Source organism: Schistocerca gregaria, chromosome 2 (genome assembly GCF_023897955.1).
Source record: "Schistocerca gregaria isolate iqSchGreg1 chromosome 2, iqSchGreg1.2, whole genome shotgun sequence".
NCBI lineage: Eukaryota > Metazoa > Arthropoda > Insecta > Orthoptera > Acrididae > Schistocerca > Schistocerca gregaria.
The window spans coordinates 1,032,078,676-1,032,100,374 of record NC_064921.1 but is presented as its reverse complement, the minus strand read 5'-3'; the positions used below and the strand labels follow the sequence as shown (position 1 = coordinate 1,032,100,374).

General features: G+C 43.2%; 1 protein-coding gene and 1 pseudogene across 2 annotated transcripts in view; one reads left to right on the top strand and one right to left on the bottom strand.

The window, feature by feature from the left end:
- LOC126335551 (brain-specific angiogenesis inhibitor 1-associated protein 2-like) overlaps positions 1-21,699 on the top strand; it is an 850,912-nt gene that overhangs the window by 212,400 nt on the left and 616,813 nt on the right. The window lies entirely within an intron of this gene.
- On the bottom strand, positions 17,896-18,013 carry LOC126337331 (5S ribosomal RNA; annotated as a pseudogene).

Genomic DNA, 21,699 nt, shown 5'->3' with positions numbered 1-21,699 from the left:
TTGTGGTCTTCAGTCCTGAGTCTGGTTTGATGCAGCTCTCCATGCTACTCCCTCCTGTGCAAGCTTCTTCATTTCCCAGTACCTACTGCAGCCTACATCTCTCTGAATCTGCTTAGTGTATTCATCTCTTGGTCTCCCTCTACAATTTTATCCCTCCACGCTGCCCTCCAATTTTTGCTTACTTTTTCCATAGTTCCACACAACTTCTTCCTGTTTTCTCGATTGATCTGTGCTCAGTTTTTCAGGTGCTATCCACTGTGCCGACTTATAACTAAATCTAAGGGAGGTGCGATGGGGAGATTCCCTTGCTAGAAAGAAGCAGCAGCCCCTGTCGCCTGTTCCGGAGTCAGGTCGCCCGCGGCTTTAAGGCTGGAGCGGGCGCGCTGCACGGCAGGTGTCGCCTTGCAGGCGGATTTGGACTCTGGACCTGTCAGCCGCTGTAAGCCCAGCCCAGCCCCGCCCACGTCCCACAGGTGTCGGCTCTCTCTCCGCCGGCGTCAGCGCCGCTAGCCGATGTCTGCCCACCTGAGCCTCCGAGTAAAGCTGTAAGCCCCGCGATGGCAACATTGGAGGAAAAATATTATAAATATCTTACTTCTCGTATCCTCTTTCGTAGGGGGAAAAGGATCTATTACAACTTCAAATTACCCATTCCATTGCTGAGGCTTAGACTCACTTAGCACTCTTCAGGCTCTTTAACGAAACTATCCAACGGGGGAAATAGTCCGAAATATACATGATACCGAATAAATACACTACTGGCCATTAAAATTGCTACACCACGAAGATGACGTGCTACAGACGCGAAATTTAACCGACAGGAAGAAGATGCTGTGATATGCAAATGATTAGCTTTTCAGTGCATACACACAAGGTTGGCGCCGGTGGCGACACCTATAACGTGCTGACAAAAAGAAAGTTTCCAACCGATTTCTCATACACAAATAGCAGTGGACCGGCGTTGCCTGATGAAACGTTGTTCTGATGCCTCTTGTAAGGAGGAGAAATGCTTACCATCACGTTTCGATAAAGGTCGGATTGTAGCCTATCGCTATTGCCGTTTATCGTATCGCGACATTACTGCTGGCGTTGGTCGAAATCCAATGACTGTTAGCAGAATATGGAATCGTTGGGTTCTGGAGGGTAATACGGAACGCCGTACTGGATCCCAACGGCCTCGTATCACTAGCAGCCGAGATGACAGGTATCTTATCCGCATGGCTGTTACGGATCGTGCAGCCACGTCTCGATCCCTGAGTCAACAGATGGGGACAACTGCAAGACAACAAACATCTGCACGAACAGTTCGACGACGTTTGCAGCAGCATGGACTATCAGCTCGGAGACAATGCGTGCGGCTACCCTTGACGCTGCATCACAGACAGGAGCGCCGGTGATGGTGTACTCAACGACGAACCTGGGTGCACGAATGGCAAAACGTCATTTTTTCGGATGATTCCAGATTCTGTTTACAGCATCATGATGGTCGCATCCGTGTTTGGCGACATCGCGGTGAACGCACATTGGAAGCGTGTATTCGTCATCGCCATACTGGCGTATCACCCGGCGTCATGGTATGGGGTGCCATTGGTTGCACGTCTCAGTCACCTCTTGTTCACATTGACGGCACTTTGAACAATAGACGTTACATTTCAGATGTGTTAAGACCCGTGGCTCTACCCTTCATTCAATCCCTGCGAAACCCTACACTTCAGCAGGATAATGCACGACCGCATGTTGCAGGTCCTGTACGGGCCTTCTGGATACAGAAAATGTTCGACTGCTGCCCTGGTCATCACATTCTCAAGATCTCTCACCAACTGAAAACGTCTGGTCAATGTTGGCCGAGTAAGTGGCTCGTTACAATACGCCAGTCACTACTCTTGATGAACTGTGGTATCGTGTTGAAGCTGCATGGGTAGCTGTACCTGTACACGCCATCCAAGCTCTGTTTGACTCAATACCTAGGCGTATCGAGGCCGTTATTATGGCCAGAGGTGGTTGCTCTGGGTACTGATTTCTCAGGATCTATACTCCCAAATTGCGTGAAAATGTAATCACATTTCAGTTCTAGTGTAATATATTTGTCAAATGAATACCCTTTTATCATCTGCATTTGTTCTTGGTGTAGCAGTACCCAATAGCTGCTATGCCACCACGACAGTGAGACAATTTGAACAACCGTACACGATATTTTATTTGTGATATTTAAAATGCTTAATTATCATTTTCAAACAAGTTTTGAATGGTTCTCTACCTTATGTTTGAACGAAAAAAGAACCACTATATTTAGTAGTTACTGCTTCAGCGTTAGAAGTCACTACCAAACTGGCAAGAGAGCGGACATCAACGAATTCAGACACGTCCTGCCATCGTATAGTCTGTAAATCCATGTTTACGGGAATCTTCTGAAGAACGTGTAGTTCTGTTTGCCATTAGGTTCTTCAATAAGTGGTTAAATGCAGTGGGAGAGGATGCAAACTCCTTCACGTATTCATTACGTTTTTTTCTCGGAATGCTTACTAATCGGAGATTTTTTCTGTAAACGTACATCATAGCGATACAGGCTGTCGGAGAAGGCATGGTCAATATTCTGGGACAGGACGGGAGCGACCATTCGAAGCAAACAGCCTACTAAACATCGGCTCTAAAATTCATGTCTTAACAGTTATTACCATTTCATCATCTTCGATACTTCGAAACAAATCTCTTCTATTGCAAACTCTTTGATCTTCATGTAGCATGGATCGTATCAACATGGGATCAAAAATGCATGTCTTAAGACATATGAGCACTTGTTCAGCAAAAGGCCACGTGTTCAGAGTAGAGAATGTCTACGTCCATCAAACACACAAGCATTTATGAGGTTAAATGGCCATATATATTACGTACACACACCTACTACATACATCAAAAAAGTTTTGATTCACCTCGGTTCCCAGAGTTTCGGATCCTGTACAGAAAATTGGAATAGAGATCAACATAAACATCATTTCCGCCATTTTTGTTGCTCGTGAAAACCACACATTGAATGTTGTACCATCATACTGCAAGACCTTTAGTGGTGGTGGTCCAGATTACTGTACACACCGGTACCTCAAATACCCAGTAGCACGTCATCTTGAATTGATGCGTACCTGTATTCGTCGTGGCATACTATCCACAAGTTCATCAAGGCACTGTTGGTCCAGATTGTCCCACTCCTCAACGGCGATTCGCCGAAGATCCCTCAGTGGTTGGTGGGTCACATCATCCATAAACAGGTAGGGAGAATATAACATGTAGACTGGCAATGGCACAATCGTTTCTGAAGAAGAGATTTTTGTTAACATCGAGTATAGATTTAAGTGACAGGATGTCCTCTCTGAAAGTATTTGTATGGACTGTACGGAAGTGAAACATTCACGACAAACAGTTTAAACAAAAACAGAACAGAAGCTTTTGAAATGTGATGCTACAGAAGAATGCTGAAGATTAGATGAGTAGATCCACTAATGAGGAGGTACTGAATAGAACTGGGGAGAAGAGGAGTTCGTAGCACAACTTGACTAGAAGAAGGGATCGGTTGGTAGGAGACGTTTTCAGGCATCAAGGGAACACCAGTTTAGTATTGGAGGGAAGCGTGTGGGGGATAGAAATCGTAGAGCGAGACCAAGAGATGAATACGTAAGCAGATTCAGAGGGACGTAGGTTGCAGTATTTACTCGGAGATGAAGAGGCTTGGACAGGATGCAAAGCTGCATCTAACCAGTCTTTGGACTGAAGAGTACAACAACAGGCTCCCAAGAAAAGTGAATCAAAGGTATAAGTTAATAAATTGAGCAGCTTTTATTTTATGATGCACACAGTTTCGAAAAGTCTTTTCTCGAGATAAACCAGTTTGAAATGTAGGGAAAACTTTTATATATATTAGTAGTTCAATTTGCATAAAAATTACATGTTATCATATATTTTTGAGGTCGCTGAATGCAAACGTTAAGTTAGATTTGGAAAATTCAAAATGGCTATTTCAATATGGTGGACCAAAAATTACGTTTTGACTAAAATTTGAGCAAACCGTATGTCAGTTCTACCTCTAAATTGAATTATTTCTGGAGAGCAATGCCCTCGATCTTCTTGGTGAGAAAATCGGTGTGCCTCAGTTGGATATGCTGCGTTCGGCAACCTGCACATGTTGTGAACGTGCCTCATGGTACAAGTTTTTCCAAGCCGGGCGTCTCCGGCTGAGAGCATTAGACGGCAGCGTGACACAGCTTCGAACAGTGGGCTATAGAAACTTTTTTAAAGCACGGATTAAAATATCTTTTCGTCCCAACTTTCCAGACACTACAACTTTCAAAAAATAAGTTAAAGAAATCGAATTTTCGGCCATTTTGAATCAGAACCTGGCCATAAATGAACATAGATTTTTATTGCTCCGTACTGCTCTCGCGTCATCTCAGTTGTTTGGTATGCGAAATTCAAAGCATTGCTACCAACCTATGAATACGAGTGTGCTGCCGCCTATGGCCATCGTACATAAAAACCTGCTCTTTACAAATATTCACGGGGTAAATAGGAAACCATCGCGGAAGCTGTGGGAAAAAAATCAGACTGATGCCTATCTAGCAGCTCTGGTATGATTTTTGAACTGTTTAGGAAGTACAGTGCGCATTATGTCCCCGAAAATACATATAAATGCATTCACAAATATTTTCCGTCCTCTCCACACAGGTAATCCCACTGTCTCAGCTTCGCTGCCTTTCATTTACATCTTACCTCAAAACGCAATTGTTCCTTCGCCGATTACCGCACAATCGGGAGCGTTAATAAATATACTCATCGTCATTACCAGTCTTACGAAGAGTAGTCATAGCTATTATCACTTCGGAAAAAAACAGTCATGTAACAAATTTTGTTTTCTGTCTGCAGCCCTGGTACATACTGAATTCCTCGCCCCGTAGTACCTAAGCGCAGAGCTATAAGAGACAAAACACGTCAGCTAAGCGAGGATTGTTCCCAGTTTGTTCCTCTTCAAATGCAGCACGGTCCTCCAATTCGTTAACGGAGTGTGCTATTTTGTTTCAGTTACTCTAGTGACGTGAAGCTGTACTGTGGTGGGGAGATTTCAGAGCGTGTCAGGACTAGGACTGATGTTATTTTCTAAAATATCGGGAATCGGATATATCGATAAATATAAAATACACGGTGATTCAAAAAGAATACCACACCTTTAGGAATTTAAAACTCTGCAACGACAAAAGGCAGAGCTAAGCACTGTCTGTCGGCGAATTAAGGGAGCTATAAAGTTTCATTTAGTTGTACATTTATTCGCTTGAGGCGCTATTGACTAGGCGTCAGCGTCAGTTGATGCTAAGATGGCGACCGCTCAACAGAAAGCTTTTTGTGTTATTGAGTACGGCAGAAGTGAACCGACGACAGCTGTTCAGCGTGCATTTCGAACGAAGTATGGTGTTAAACCTCCTGATAGGTGGTGTATTAAACGTTGGTATAAACAGTTTACAGAGAATGGGTGTTTGTGCAAAGGGAAAAGTTCTGGACGGCCGAGAACGAGTGATGAAAATGTAGCACGCATCCAGCAAGCATTTGTTCGCAGCCCAGGAAAATCGACTCGCAGAGCTAGCAGAGAGCTGCAAATTCCACAATCAACTGTATGGAGAGTCCTACGAAAAAGGTTAGTTATGAAACCTTATCGTCTGCAGCTGATAATATTGAAAGAATCGATTTCTGTGATTTTATCCTTGCTCAAATGGAAACAGATGAATCTTTCGTTTCAAAGATTGTGTTTGGTGATGAAGCGACTTTCCACACTAACGGGAAAGTCAACCGTCACAATGTCTGTATATGGGGCACTGAGAATCCGCGGGAAACAACTCAGTATGAACGTGACTCGCCTAAGGTGAACGTTTTCTGTGCCATTTCAGCCACTAAAGTTTTTTGTCCCTTTTTCTTCGAAGGTGCTACTGTAACTGGACTACAGTATCTGGAGATGTTAGAGAATTGGCTGTTCCCTCAGCTCGAACAAGAAGCACAACAATTCATATTTCAGCAGGATGGAGCGCCACCACATTGACGCTTAATTTTCCGTAACTACCTGAACGTCAACTACTCGAGGCGATGGATCGGTCGCCAGGCAGCCCGTGACAGAGCACTTCATCACTGGCCTCCAAGAAGCCCTGATCTTACCCCCTGCGATTTTTTCTTATGGGGGTATGTTAAGGATACGGTGTTTCGGCCACCTCTCCCAGCCACCATTGATGATTTGAAACGAGAAATAACAGCAAATAAACAAACTGTTACGCCTGATATGCTACATAGAGTGTGGAACGAGTTGGAGTATCTGGTTGATATTGCTCGAGTGTCTGGAGGGGACCATATTGAACATCTCTGAACTTGTTTTTGAGTGAAAAAACCTTTTTAAATACTCTTTGTAATGATGTATAACAGAAGGTTATATTTTGTTTCTTTCATTAAATACACATTTTTAAAGTTGTGGTATTCTTTTTGAATCACCCTGTATTATCATAGGCCGCAATATATCGATAACAGTAACGATATATCGATGAAGGAACCGTCCTATAAAAATATCGGCTGCACATTGTGAATATAATTCCGATTTTAGAACTGTACGTGAAGGTATTGGTTTATTGTTAGATATTCTACATATATACAAGCTAGCAACCTGCCTATCCCCGTTAGAGCAAGAATTGAAAGGAAAACGACGCACTTTCAGGCTTGGTGATAACCATTTGCTAAAATCGTAACTGCATGTAAGTGGCACAATGAGAGGCGTCCGTCGTTCGGTTTCGTCACATTTAGGGTTTGAAATTAAATGATCTGCTGAACGGAATGAACAGTCTAATGAGTACACAGTATGGGATGAGAGTAAATCGGAGAAAGACGAAGGTAATGAGAAGTAGTAGAAATGGAAACAGCGAGAAACTTAACATCAGGATTGATTGTCACGAAGTCAATGAAGTTAAGGAATTCTGCTACCTAGGCAGTAGAATAACCAATGACGGACGGAGCAAGGAGGACATCAAAAGCAGACATGCTATGGCAAAAAAAGCATTTCTGACCAAAAGAAGTCTACTAATATCAAATACCGGCCTTAATTTGAGGAAGAAATTTCTGAGGATGTACGTCTGGAGTACAGCATTGTATGGTAGTGAAACATGGACTGTGGGAAAACCGGAACAGAAGAGAATCGAAGCATTTGAGATGTGGTGCTATAGAGGAATGTTGAAAATTAGGTGGACTGATAAGGTAAGGAACGAGGAGGTTCTACGCAGAATCGGAGAGGAAAGGAATAAGTGGAAAAAACTGATAAGAAGAAGGGACAGGATGATAGGACATCTGCTAAGACATGAGGGAATGACTTCCATGGTACTAGAGGGAGCTGTAGAGGGCAAAAACTGTAGAGGAAGACAGAGATTGGAATACGTCAAGCAAATAATTGAGGACGTAGGTTGCAAGTGCTACTCTGAGATGAAGAGGTTAGCACAGGAAAGGAATTTCGTGGCGGGCCGCATCAAACCAGACAGTATACTGATGACAACAACAAAAAAAAGGTTTGTCTGGAACACTTCATGTCGACCACGCTTCTTTTTCATTTCTGTCAATGTCAGCGACCTAGCAGCTGTAGTGTCAAAGTTGCGTGGTGAAGTTAAATGTTGCAGTTTCTGTTGGGAGCGTCGAGAGCCTATTATATCAGCATTTCTCCTGTCATGTCTCCGCCCATCACAAAAATTAATATTGTCATTTAGATTTTTCTTCATCATTTTCAGCAACTGCTTTTGAAGAACGCTGAATGGAAGAAATAGCACACTAGTTGCGTTAAAAATTGTTTATTTAATGCAAATGGTGTGCAATCTCTTCACATGGGGAATCTTGAATTCCATTCACACCGCCAACCCACAGAGCAAACGGACTTCTTCTTTGTGCCTTGCGTAGGCGATCGAAGAGAAAGACTGGACCTGATGAAAGCTCAAAAAATGGTAATAGTCCTTCACTCAGTGACAGTAAAATTATGTTCTACTACAATTCCAAAAGAAAAATTTCAAATATTTGCCTAATATTTCGAAAAAAATATAACATAAAATAAATATATCGTTACTCGATAGTCATTTTAGGTATCGATATATCGGGAGAAGAGATATCCCGTTATACGTCGATATTTCCCTCAGAAAATAACGGTATATCGTTATTATACCAACTGCGATAGTGAGGGCTGTGGACACGTGCCTACCAGGTAATTACGTAACTTTATTTTTTCGAGATCATAATGAAAAATGTACGACTTGGGGCGCAGTTGAAAGGTATGTGCTAAGGTCTGATCAGGGTAGCTCCAGAATATAGTCGGTAGGTGCCAACCGCAAGGTGGAACGAGCTAGCATCTTTGAGTAGACGGTTCTTTGATGGTTAAGAGAGCCGGACGGGTGCAGTAAAAAACTCGGGAGTCGCAGCTAGGTGCCCGGAGAAAGCAGACGTGTGGTGACAGCTGTAAGGTAGGTCGCGCTCGCTGCCACAGACCAAACCTTAGCACGTAAATGAGAGAAGATATATAATGATTTCAAATTGGTTTTGTGAGATAATGTTCAGAGTTAGGATTTGTATGTCCAAGGTTTGACACAGTAAGCGTCTGGTAAAATTTTTTGTAACATTGTTTTGTGCTACAAAAATTTTGGAAATGTAGGTTTTGTGTATGACTTCAAATTATCAACATTGTATCCTTTACTTAAATTGAATATGAAAATGAGTAGTAGAGTCAAGTTACCCACCAATGAAAGAACCAATTAAATATCAGGGCCAAAAGTTAATTTTCCAGTACCATCTTAATGCCATTGCACAAACGTCATTATTCTCTTAAATGGCGAAATGGAGGAGTGCAAGAAACAAGATCACAGACGCAGTCAGATGCAGGTTTGCTGAATAATTAATTTAGAACAATCTCATCAATGATACTTTCATACTTACTGCATCAACTCAGCCGGTGAGCTCTTCCAGATTTGGCGCCAGTTCCCGATGGCTAGAAGCACGCAAACAACTGTAAACTGCAGACTGCCCGACCTAGGCAGTGACGAGTTTCGGGAACGCGGGCAGTAGCATACCGCCTGCCCGCGACCGTTCGATGCGCCACTCATTGCGGTCGCTGGCTGATGCCTTTCACGCTCCAGCGCGCTTTGCGGACAATAAAATCTAACGTCCCGTCGCCGCCGCTCCTTTCCTCACTTTTTTCGCCGATTTCGCGGGCAAACGGTGACCCAGTTTCCTGAAGAGGGTCGCCTAAATGGGTTGGGTGTGTGCGCAAGCGCGCCTGCGGTGAGACAATGGCCGAACAGGTTTCCTCCGTGTTGCAAGTGTGTGCTGCCGCCCGCAACAACTGCTCTCGTCTTTCGTCTGGCCCGATCTCCAATGAAGGCCACGGTCGATCGTAAACCGCAACTTAACGATCTGGACCGAGGAGGTGGGGCGTCGAGATTGCCTCGTAACCTCAATTAGAGGGGATTTTTATGTTTTTATGTCTCTCCTACATCGGATTTCCCAATAATTCTAGTCAACTCGTTCATCTGCGAGATAAAAGCGTTACAATGTGGCCATAAAGTTGTTCCGTAAATAATTCACTCGCTTTCAGCCGGCACATGATGACAAATATATGACGAACGCGTTGCACTTCGAACAGTATTCATAAAGTTTTATTAGCTCGAAAGAAATGAAACATTGCCTTTGGAACTTGAGGTTATCCTGGCACACTTCTCCACCCATCAAAGCGACACTTTTTTTTTCCTACGACAGATGGCTCTGCACAGCTCTCGGTTGCAGAATTCCGCATTTGGGAATTCAGGGAACACTATAGCTTTTCAGAGTTCAGTGTTATGCACTAAATCTGGATTCAATTCCTGTCTTAAACTTCATGTGTCTGTGTTGTCGTTTTGAACAGTGCAAGTGATGTAATTAGAAAACGCCGTCTGACAACGATGAGCAGCCATTTTATCTCAAACTATATAACTGTATAACTGTATTGCAATTAACTTCTACCAAATTAATTAGAATACCAATACTCCACACTAAAGAAAGATCCTGTGTAATTCTGTATTGTGTAGTACAGTGAACAGTCATACAATGCATGACTTGCTATTTCCACTAACAAGAATAACAGAAAAAAAACGCTACATTGAAGTACAAAATTAGCTTTAAATGAACAGACAACCCACAACGTTTCTGTGAAAATGCCGTGTAATTTTACGAATGCAAGCGGACTAAAAAAATTTTCAAATAGTGCATGATACCCACGAAAACGTTAACACTGCATTGTGAGAATAAAACTGAGTAAGAAATGAGACCCGAGATAAACATTATGTGATGTGACCGAGACAATTTTTAAATGCAACTGTGGTGTGCGTACTGTAAGACCTTCAGTACACACACCATCAGATTATTTGCGTGTCGCTCTAACGAAGTAGGCGAGTGTCAGCAATATGTCTCGTGGTCTTATCATGGCGTGTTTATCTTCTGGTGTTAGGTCAGACGATACAAATGCCACTTGCACGCTTAGAGTAGCAGATTGACAGTAACCAACTTCAAACAGAACTTGATGAATTTTCGTACACATTTATTAAAATAATAAACAGCCTAAAAATTACTTAACTTGGTTCTGGATGCTATTTACAATTGACAATCTGTGGTTCCTTTGGTATTGGTGCGCTAATCGTATTCACATTGACGGAAGTGTCTATAGATTTATCTTCATGGCTATGCACAGGTATATGGTAATCTTATTAGGCGCAGACTGAAACTTGACTACAGACTGGTACAGACAAATGTAAAACTCGTACAGACTGGTACGACTAATGCAGACTGACTAATCAGAGGTCTGTACTCTCGTTATAATAGCTCGAGCGTTAATGTATGGCTGCGCGAGTGTGATCAGTGAGGAGAAAAGGTTCTACGTTAGAAGCAATCGCATTGGCTGCGTTACATATTAATACGCGGATCGGCGGAAGCAGAATTTGGTCCATCTCTAAGGCAGCGCCATCTCGTAGTGCGGAGACGGACGAGCGCTGCGCCTGCGCTGTTGTGCTTAGCGGGGCGCGCTCTAGTGGGAAAGTTGTGTACGCGCTAACTACACGGAACTATGTACACAACAGCAACAATACACTATGAATGATCCTACTGTTTCCTGATGAAGCTGACTCTGTTAAATTCATATGGCTTACTGTTGAAACGGGAACTCAGTACTGCTCGAAGTGATGAACATGAAAATGCAGCAAGTCAGTAAGTATTCGTCCATGGCAACTTTAGCATTGGTATAGTACGCCTGTAACATTGCCACTGCTGCTTCCATTTGGGGGCCTTTCTGAATGGATGAGAGCAGTATTGCGACCTTTATCTTGATCAAAATGTTGCTGGAAACTGATCCATGACTCATTTTCACCTTTTTCACTATCGCCGATCACTCAGCAGCTGGATCTATCTACACTTTCACGTGATTACCAGTTCATCGCTGAGAGATTGTCTGCCAATTCGTTCTTCATCACTCAAACTTGTTTTACAACACTGGAGACGCTCTCTGCTTGTCGCCTCCTCAAGGTAGAACATGTCCTATAAATGCAGTTGTTATAACAAAGAATAGAATTGCTGTCCCAATTATTCAGGTGGCTCACTCTGATCATCTCCTCCTTACCCCTCTCTCCATCACCCCCTTTTTTTGTCCATTTGTAAGTAGGCTGTTTAGGTTTTTGTGTTGGTAACGTCACGTAGCGCTCTGTATGAAAATCACTGCCTGTGCTGTGTGCGGTCTGTGGCTGGTTTGCATTGTTGGAATTTGGTATTGTAGTGTTGGGCAGTTGGATGTGAACAGCGCATAGCGTTGTGCAGTTGTAGGTGAGCCGCCAGCAGTGGTGGATGTGGGGAGAGAGATGGCAGATTTTTAAGAGCGGACGATATGGACGTGTGTCCATCAGAAAGAGTAAATTTGTAATACTGTGTATCATGAACTGATTATATATATATATATATATATATATATATATATATATATATATATATATATATATATGACTTTTGAACATTATTAAGGTAAATACATTTTTGTTCTCTATCAAAATCTTTCATTTGCTGACTATGCCTATCAGTAGTTAGTCCTTCAGTAGTTAGATTCTTTTATTTAGCTGGCAGTACTGGCGCTCGTTGTACTGTGGTAGTTCGAATAACGAAGATTTTTGTGAGGTTAGTGATTAATGAAAGGTATAGGTTAATGTTAGTCAGGGCCATTCTTTTGTAGGGATTATTGAAAGTCAGATTGCGTTGCGCTAAAAATATTGTGTGTCAATTTAGTGTTGATCAGAATAAGTAAAGAGAGAAATTTCTGAGTACGTTCAGTTCTGCTCAGCTGTTTGAAAATCAAATAACATAAGAGGTTTATCAGCACAGTCATTCACTAATTTTTCTAAGGGGACGTTTCACATTTCCTCCTCCCCTATCCGCATCTGTAGGGTCCTGCTCACTCGTGTCTTAAAGGGCGCCTAAAGGATGCTGCTTTCTTGGATAGTTAAACAACAATTCAAGCTAATCACATTAATGGTTTTTATTACAATACAGTAGATTGACAATACTTGTCTTTGAATCGCAAGCAAATGGTGTCATGCAAATTATCAGAGTCATTTGCTGTATACATTGTCCTTGCGAATAACCACGAAAGGTCATGTGGCTCACTAACCACGGCTCTTCGAGTGCCTCTCTTCTAGTGCGTGGTTTCTAGTCCGAGTCTGCTAGCACAGGTCTGCTAGAGCCCGTCTTCTGCAGATCCCTGAGGCTGGCAGGAGCGGCGCTTATGTTCCCCTATAGAGACCGCTCCTTTCGTGGTGCGGTCCTTGTCAGCGAACTGTTGGCAGACGTCGTCTCACCGCCTTCTCTTCTCTTGCATTCTTCATCTTCGTTCCGGCTGAAACACCCCCGTTTAAATTCCTTTACTGGATTTTGCGTGTGATTTACCGAAGCCGCCAAACAATTAATTATTATAATTATATGACCGTGTGCTCAATGGATGAAAGGCTATCGGTTTTTCTGCTGCGGTTTTGGGGGTATTTCAACCGAGTGCTGCTGTTCTGAGACGGAATAGTTAACGATTGAAAGTTTGCCTATAATGAAAGACCATAAACGTTGCGATGTACAAATTGATATGTATTTTCCATAATAACACATTTACTCGACCACCATTCTTGTCGTCTCTCCATTACTACTTCTCAACCGACACTCGTCTCACTGCCTCCTGCAACACTCGACAATCGACTCCTGTCTGCTATCGACCTGGGTGTCGGATACTAGCATCTATGCTTGTGGGATCACGGATCCCTTACACGGCGCTTGTCGTTGCGCTGGAACAGTATCAACCTCCTCCTTCCCTCTCTCTGTCCATCTCCTCCTACCCTCAAGTCGCCAGGTTACCAGCCGCATCAAAATAGAAAGCTGGTGGGTCGTGCCTCCATAGTATTTCTCGCCAGGTACAAAGTAATATGTTACGAAGTTTGTTGAAATCAATCCAGGAATTTAAGAGGAGCTTCTCCCGTGTCTCTGCCAAGGTACCCATATGTAAAATATATTTCAGAGATATTTAACTTCTTTTACACATATTTTTACTCAAATTTCAGCTGTAGCTGTAACGAATTTCGCCCTGCAGTTTCGTTTCCACAAATCTCAATCTTTATGACGTCATACCTCACGAACAATGTTTCGTACTGTTATATAATTTTGTAGGTACATTCAGTTACATATTTGGGTACAATCTGCGAAATTTGTTGGTTTAGTAGAAGAAAAGTAGCAAAAGTTATTCACGCACCTCAGTGTTTATGACGTTATGTCTCGTGAACAGTGTACGTACAATGATACAAATTTTGCAGATACATTTAGTGGTATATGAACGAAAACTGTGTCGTGAATACAGTTAGTAGTAAAGGAATAATACATTAAAACTTCATGCCTGATGTGGCAGTCCTACCGCTTGAACAAGGAGTATGTAGAAAGCGATAAACTTTTTCCTTGCATCATTTTGTGTGGATTATCAGCGAGAAAAAGTTTCGTAAGCGTTTGAAATTACATATAAAGTTTGTTGCAAGGCACTAAGTGCTCTCATTGTAAAATACTGGGTGAATAAAGTCTAGGTATTCGCGATTTGTGTGTTTCACTTGTTTTTCACCCCACCCCTTTGATAGGTACGTGGTTCTTACGCCCATTATCGATTGTTTCCAGACAGTAAGTGATATGTATGTCAAGACTGGTTGACATCGGGCCACTGGATTAAGAGGAGATGTGGATTATATATACATAGATTTTAATAACCTGCTCTCATTGACACCATCTACAAAAAGATAGAAGGAAAAAAAGATTATCGCTTACTACGTAATGTTCACTGTTCATGCCGTAGAACATCAGCATTAGGCATGACGTGTTAATTTATTTCTTCCAGAATGAGATTTTCAGTCTGCAGTGGAGTGTGAGCTGATATGAAACTTTCTGACAGATTGAAACTGTGTGCCGGAACGAGACTCGAACTCGGGACCTTTGCCTTGCGCGGGCAAGTGTTCTACCAACTGAGCTACCCAAGCACGACTCACGCTTCGTCCTCACAGCTTTACTTCTGGCAGTACCTCGTCTCCTACCTTCCAAACCTTACAGAAGCTCTCCTGCGAGCCTTGCAGGACTGGCACCCCTGAAAGAAAGGGTATTGCGGAACCATGGCTTAGCCACAGCTTGGGGGATGTTTCCAGAATGAGATTTTCTATCTGCAGCGGAGTGTGCGCTGATACGAAACTTCCTGGCAGATGGCTAAGCCATGTCTCAGTCCGGCACACAGTTTTAATCAGGAAGTTTCAATTTATATCTTCTTAGCTGGTATATATTCGTAGCGCAATCTCCTCACAGTATGCACATACAGCACTGAATGTAACTGCAAAATTATACCATAGTGCAACATACAGAGCAGGAGACATATCTCACGAACATTGACGTGCTTGAAAAGTTAGCTGATGACACTGATATCCTCAGTGAAATACTGAGGAAGAATTTCAGGACCTGCTGAATGGAATGAACAGTCTAATGAGCACAGATTATGAATTGGGGGTGAACCGAAGGTAGGTGCAAGCCGTGAGGAGTACCCACCTTCTTTAAAAATAGCATCTCTTATTTTAAGGGGAGAAAATTAGAGCATTTCACATGCACATTATGCAACTTTTTTCACCTTTGTTTTCATACATTCAGGTTACTAGTTTTATTTCATGCTACATCAGTTTGTGTCGACATTAAGAGTGAATCTGAATATTGGGTCTGTCTGATGTGATGGGATTTAAGTTAATGTGATACGGAAATTCACCAACAGAGGCTACACATAATAATTTTTCATTTACTGAGATAGTGTTCCACAGCATTTCAGGCTGAAAGAAGCGTTAATACATCATCACTGAACCTCTTCTTTATCTAATCGAAGTCCCTTACATAAATCAACTTCAAACTTCTGCTTACTTTACAAAAGAGTTAATGTGTTAAATATATTACGATAAGCATGTAAGCGAGAAAAAGCTTAGAAAAGGTTTAATATTATATTTAAATTTTATTGGAAGTCGCTAAGTGTTCCCAATGTCAGACACTGGGTGAGTATATTCTGGGTAATTTGCGCCCAATTCTAACGAACGGGTACCGAGTATCGAGATCACGTCTCTTTAGCCCCTCACTCAAACTGGATAGAGCTGAATATTCGTTCGAAGTCTGCTCCACCACGCACTGTTGATGCGCTAGCAAAAGAAAACATTTCCTGCGCACGTCACCCTGAGTACAGCCCCCTACTTCCCCCTCTCAGTAATACTCAATAATGAAGAAAAAATTTTGTTCGCTCTACAAGCAAACGGCGATTTTATACCACTGGCTCTCTTTTGCTTGCTCGCTGCGAAATTTCTTTTTTCCGATCGCGGAATTTCTTTCCTGACGAAGAAATTCCTTTTCGCCCTTAACGTCCTAATTACGCCCTTGTCTCCGGTTAATTTCACGACTGCTCTGTGAGTTAGTCTGCAGGTCAGCGCCGGCGACGCACACTTTCCGCTCGAGATATTTCAGCTTCAGAATTTTTCCGCCAACAAATTTTTAGTTTTCCGTGTGCCAGCCCAGAGCCGCTCCACAACAAAAATCAATCGATAAGTAATTAAAGCGACAAACCCGCAGTGCCCGCAGCAGATGTAATAACTGCGCCCGCCTCTGGTCACACGTTTTGCTTTTCAAGCGCGGTTGCTCGCGTCCGCATCGTTTGCTCCTGGAAACGAGGGATTTGCTGGAGCCTCTCCCGTGGCTGCTGGTTAACCAGCAGTCAGGCACCTGCCGTTAACAGCACGATCTTCACCCGACTGGAATTTTTTAAAACGAAAATCTAGAGTTGTTTTTCTTTCCTTCAGTCTTTTCAGTGGTTTGATGAGGACCGCCACTACTTCCTCTTTCACGTCAACCTCTTCATCTCGGAGCAGCACATACACCTAATGTTCTCGATTATTTCTTGCGTGTATTCTAATCTCTCTCTTCCCCTAGTGATTTAACCCTCAACGGCTGCCTACAGAACTACTGAAGTCATTCGCTGATCTCTTAATAGGCTTTCTATCAAGCTGCCCCTTCCTCTTATTAATGTTTTCCACGTATTCATTTCCCTGCCGGTTCGGAGGAACTCATTTCCTATGAATCCTTTTGTAACGTCACATCTCAAATAGTTCAAATGGCTCTGGGCACTATGGGAATTAACTGCTGTGGTCATCAATCCCCTAGAACTTAGAACTACTTAAACCTAACTAACCTAAGGACATCACACACATCCATACCCGAGGCAGGATTCGAACCTGCGACCGTAGCGGTCACGCCGTTCCAGACTGTAGCGCCTAGAACCGCACGGCCACTCCGGCCGATCATCTCAAATGCTCCGATTCTCTTCTTTTCCGGTTTCTTCTCAATCTGCGATGTACTGCCCTGCAATGCCGTTCTCTTTCTCAGAAAGTGCTTCCTCAAGTTAATTCGTGCGTTATGCATAATTTTGCCTCCAAGGTTGCAGAATTCCTTCATGTCTCATTTCTCCTACGCCTCACTACATTCACTTTCTTTAGTTGACTCTCAACCCAAATTATTTGCTCAATAGACACTTCATTGTATTCAACAGGTTCTGTAATTATTTCTCGCTTTCACTAAGGATAGCAACGGCATCAGAACATCTCATATCCTTTCACTCTGAATATTAATCTCATTCCTGAACCTTTCTAATTTTCTGAATAGCACACTTTTTGCTATGTTTCGGATAAAGGGTCTCACACATTATAGGCCAACTTGTAGTAAGCTTCTATGGGACGAAACTGCTGAGGTCATCGATCCCTAAACTTACACGCTACTTAATGTGACTTAAACTAACTTACGCTGAAGACAACACACACACACCCATGACCAAGCGAGGACTCGAACCTCCGACAGGTGGAGCCGCACGAACCGTGGCAAGGCGCCCTTAGACAACGCGGTTACCCCGCGCGGCATAGGCTATCTTCAGATCTAAAAATCTGTCACTGCAACTGCCTAGTTTCGTTCACGAAATGATTTATCGCTTAAGATCGGTGTCGGATAGAACACTCTCATCCTTTAGATGACGTGATGAACAGTGTTGGTCCAAAGTTTTCGGACCCCTATTACAACTCCTCCAGCACAGGTCATGAAGGCCCAAAGGTACCGACTGGCCGCCGTGTCATCCTCACTGGATGCGGATATAGAGGGGCATGTGGTCTGCACACCGCTCTGCCGGCCATATGTCGGTTTAAGAGACCGGAGCTGCTACTTCTCAAGTAGCTCCTCCTCAGTCTGCCTCACTGGGGCTGAGTGGACCCCGCTTGCCAACAGCGCTCGGCAGACCTGATGGTCACCCATCCAAGTGCTAGCCCATCCCGACAGCGCTTAACTTCGGTGATCTAACGGGAACTGGTGTTACCACTGCGGTAAGGCCGTTGGTCCCGGACCCCTACTAGAGTGACATTAATATAGGAAGTATCCATCCTTCGCACTTCACCTTCATCACTGCTTAAACTCTGCTGGGGGCACACATTAAATGACGTGTCTGAATGTCTGTGCAGTGATCCCGGCCCTGCATAAATCAAAGAAGTTAGTCATGTTGGACGCTGGAGACCAGAGCGAAATCGACATTCTATCTCATCCAAAGACGCTCCAGTGTTTAGCGGACCAGTCTATTTCAGAAATGCTATTGTCAACGAAACATTGCCTCACAAATGCTGCTTTCAGACATGGTGCATTGTCATGCTGATGTAAATAATCAAGTCTCCAAACTGCTCCCCAACAGTATGCTGTACACGATTCTAAAAAATGTTTTCCTATCCGCCCACATTTAGCATTTTCTTAATCATGCAAAGGGGACCACACCCCCATAACGCACCACCAACCTCCTCCCTACGTCAGTGGTGATACTAAATATATGCTTATGTTAATGGTTCTCCATTGTCGACGCAGTAGTCCCCACTTGCTTACATACTGACAGGTTCGCCTCTCTTGACATCGACTGGTCGATTTCTCATTACATAGGGGTATCCGAAATCTTTTAATCAGATAGTGAGCATTAAAAATCACGTCACAGGAAGACGGCAGCGTTCTATTCAGTTCCAGCCCAGAGTAATTAATAAGTAATTGCGATCAACTGCAACTGTTTTCCAAGTATAAAATTCGACACATAAGAGCAGGGGCTCTTCACATAAGAATCGTTAAAGGCAGAACAAATCTTTATGACACGGCATTCACACTTAGCGCTAGTACAGTGCTGAGGGGTACACAGAAAGATGAGCATTCCAATTAGCGGACTGATCGTTGTCTTGTGGGTCTCTCAGCCTGCAACATACGAGTAATATGAATCCCCTATTTTTTGTGTTAAAAACTGTGATGTGGTTTAATATTTAACAAAAGACAGTAATGCACATCTTGGTGAGCTGGAACAGTATTATGTCTCTCTTCCTCCATTTCCGTTCAAATTACTTTAGTGAAAAAATGCTTCACCCAAAATAAACGGAGCAGGGTCCATTCATGTAAAGTAATCGTCTTAAAGCGAGCCTACGATCTCGATCGCAATAAAGGTAGCGTCGGCAATAATTAAGTGGCTTCAGATAGTGCCCTCATGGTGCCTAGCTTCGAAACGAATTAGTCGCCCAAGCAGAGTTGACTTTGAATCACTGAGGCGTGAGAGGAGAGCTCATTCTCAGTAACGACAAAAAAAAGAAAACATTGCTGGTAAACCGTTGGCCGAACAGGACACGGAAGGTGAAGAAACCACCTTTCAAGCGATCCATGATAGCTATCCAGTACCTAAATGTCAATCTAGCAACAGATCTTTGAATATCCCTACATCTACATCTACATCTACATGACTACTCTGCAATTCACATTTGAGTGCTTGGCAGAGGGTTCATCGAACTACAATCATACTATCTCTCTACCATTGCACTCCTGAACAGCGCGCGGGAAAAACGAATACCTAAACCTTTCTGTTCGAGCTCTGATTTCTCTTATTTTATTTTGATGATCATTCCTACCTATGTAGGTTGGGCTCAACAAAATATTTTCGCATTCGGAAGAGAAAGTTGGTGACTAAAATTTCGTTAATAGATCTCGCCGCGACGAAAAACGTCTTTGCTTTAATTACTTCCATCCCAAACCCTCTCCCCTATTGCGTGATAATACGAAACGAGCTGCCCTTTTTTGCACCATTTCGATGTCCTCCGTCAATCCCACCTGGTAAGGATCCCACACCTAGTAGCAATATTCTAACAGAGGACGAACGAGTGTAGTGTAAGCTGTCTCTTTAGTGGACTTGTTGCATCTTGTAAGTGTCCTGCCAATGAAACGCAACCTTTGGCTCGCCTTCCCCAAAACATTATCTATGTGGTCCTTCCAACTGAAGTTGTTCGTAATTTTTACACCCAGGTACTTAGTTGAATTGACAGCTTTGAGAATTGCGCTATTTATCGCATAATCGAATTCCAACGGATTTCTTTTGGATCTCATGTGGATCACCTCACACTTTTCGTTATTTAGCGTCAACTGCCACCTGGCACACCATACAGCAATCTCTTCTAAATCGCTTTGCAACTGATACTGGCCTTCGGATGACCTTACTAGACAGTAAATTACAACCTAAGAGAACTGCTCAGATTGTCACCCAGGTTATTTATACAGGTCAGGAACAGCAGAGGTCCCAGGACGCTTCCCTGGGGAACACCTGTTATCACTTCAGTTTTACTCGATGTTTTACCGTCTATTATTACGAACTGTGACCTTCCTGACAGGAAATCACGAATCCAGACGATACCGCATAGGCCCGAAGCTTGATTAGAAGTCGCTTGTGAGGAACGGTGTCAAAAGCTTTCCGGAAATCCAGAAATACGGAATCAACCTGAGATCGTCTGTCGATAGCGGCCATTACTTCCTACGGAATACTCCAGTGTAACGCCCATTGCTTTGTTCCAGTATGTACAATGGTTTTGAAAGATTCCTACGTTAAAATGACGTGGTGATTATATCGAATTAGGCAGATCAGTTATTTCCTGTCAACACTCGTCTATCTGTTTACTGTCACCGGCTGCAGCTCTGCGCTCGAAACTTCTCGTAACCTCGCCGCGGCAGCGGACGTGTGGTATTTGCTTGCAGCCAGTAATTCTTTCCCTACCGTTCGCGCTACCGTTACGCGGAATTCTGCTCGTAAATGTTGAGTAAGACTGCGCGTTGCAGTGGGAGTGGCTTTGTGACGCTACTTCTACTGCAGACAGGAATTCATAAACACTTGCCGCTCAGAGTTTTCATGTTCACGCTCTGCTCTCGAATTTGGTGCTCGCAGGAACTTTTCCGTTGCACTCCCTAATGTCGCAAACTTGTAGCCGACGAACGGGGCTGCGCCATGTCTCCCAAAATGTCGACCTGTGTGCATACCAATCAACACCGCCAGTATTATGTTAAAATGTTTGTTGTGTTTCGTTTCATCGTTTTCATATTTACATGTCGATGGGCACCGAATTTCAAAAACATTCTCAGTTTTCAGACACCACTTAAACAATTGGCTTTCATTTTACGGAAAGCAACAGTGGCTTCTTTCAGTTTTTTCTGTTTTATGTAGCGTCCGCAGGCAAATTCTGGCACTTTAGATTACAGTGACAGCTTGTGAACTCTCTCTCTCTCTCTCTCTCTCTCTCTCTCTCTCTCTCTCTCTCTCTCTGACACACACACATACATACACACACACACACACACACACACACACACACACGCACGCAAGCACGCACGCACGCACGCACACACATACACACACCAAATTTTTATCAAATTTTTCATTTTTCTCTAGGATGATAGATAAAATCGTCCTAGAAATAAATCAAAACCTTTCCAAAATACTAGTTCAGATCAAGGTTTTTGGGAGGTTTCTCTTTTTGTCATGCGAATATCGGAACTGTATAGCTAAGTTCCCTCCTAAAAGTTCCCAGCTGGGGTCCTCTCTGCTCCTCCGCTAATCTACTGGGACGTCTGGTTGAAAAGAGCCTTGTCTCATAAGTGGCCCGAATCTCAATCAACGCTACTTCTTGAAGGAAAGTGAGAGAAAGAAAATTAGGTGCACTACACTTGTCAGGGAAGTAATTTTCATTCATG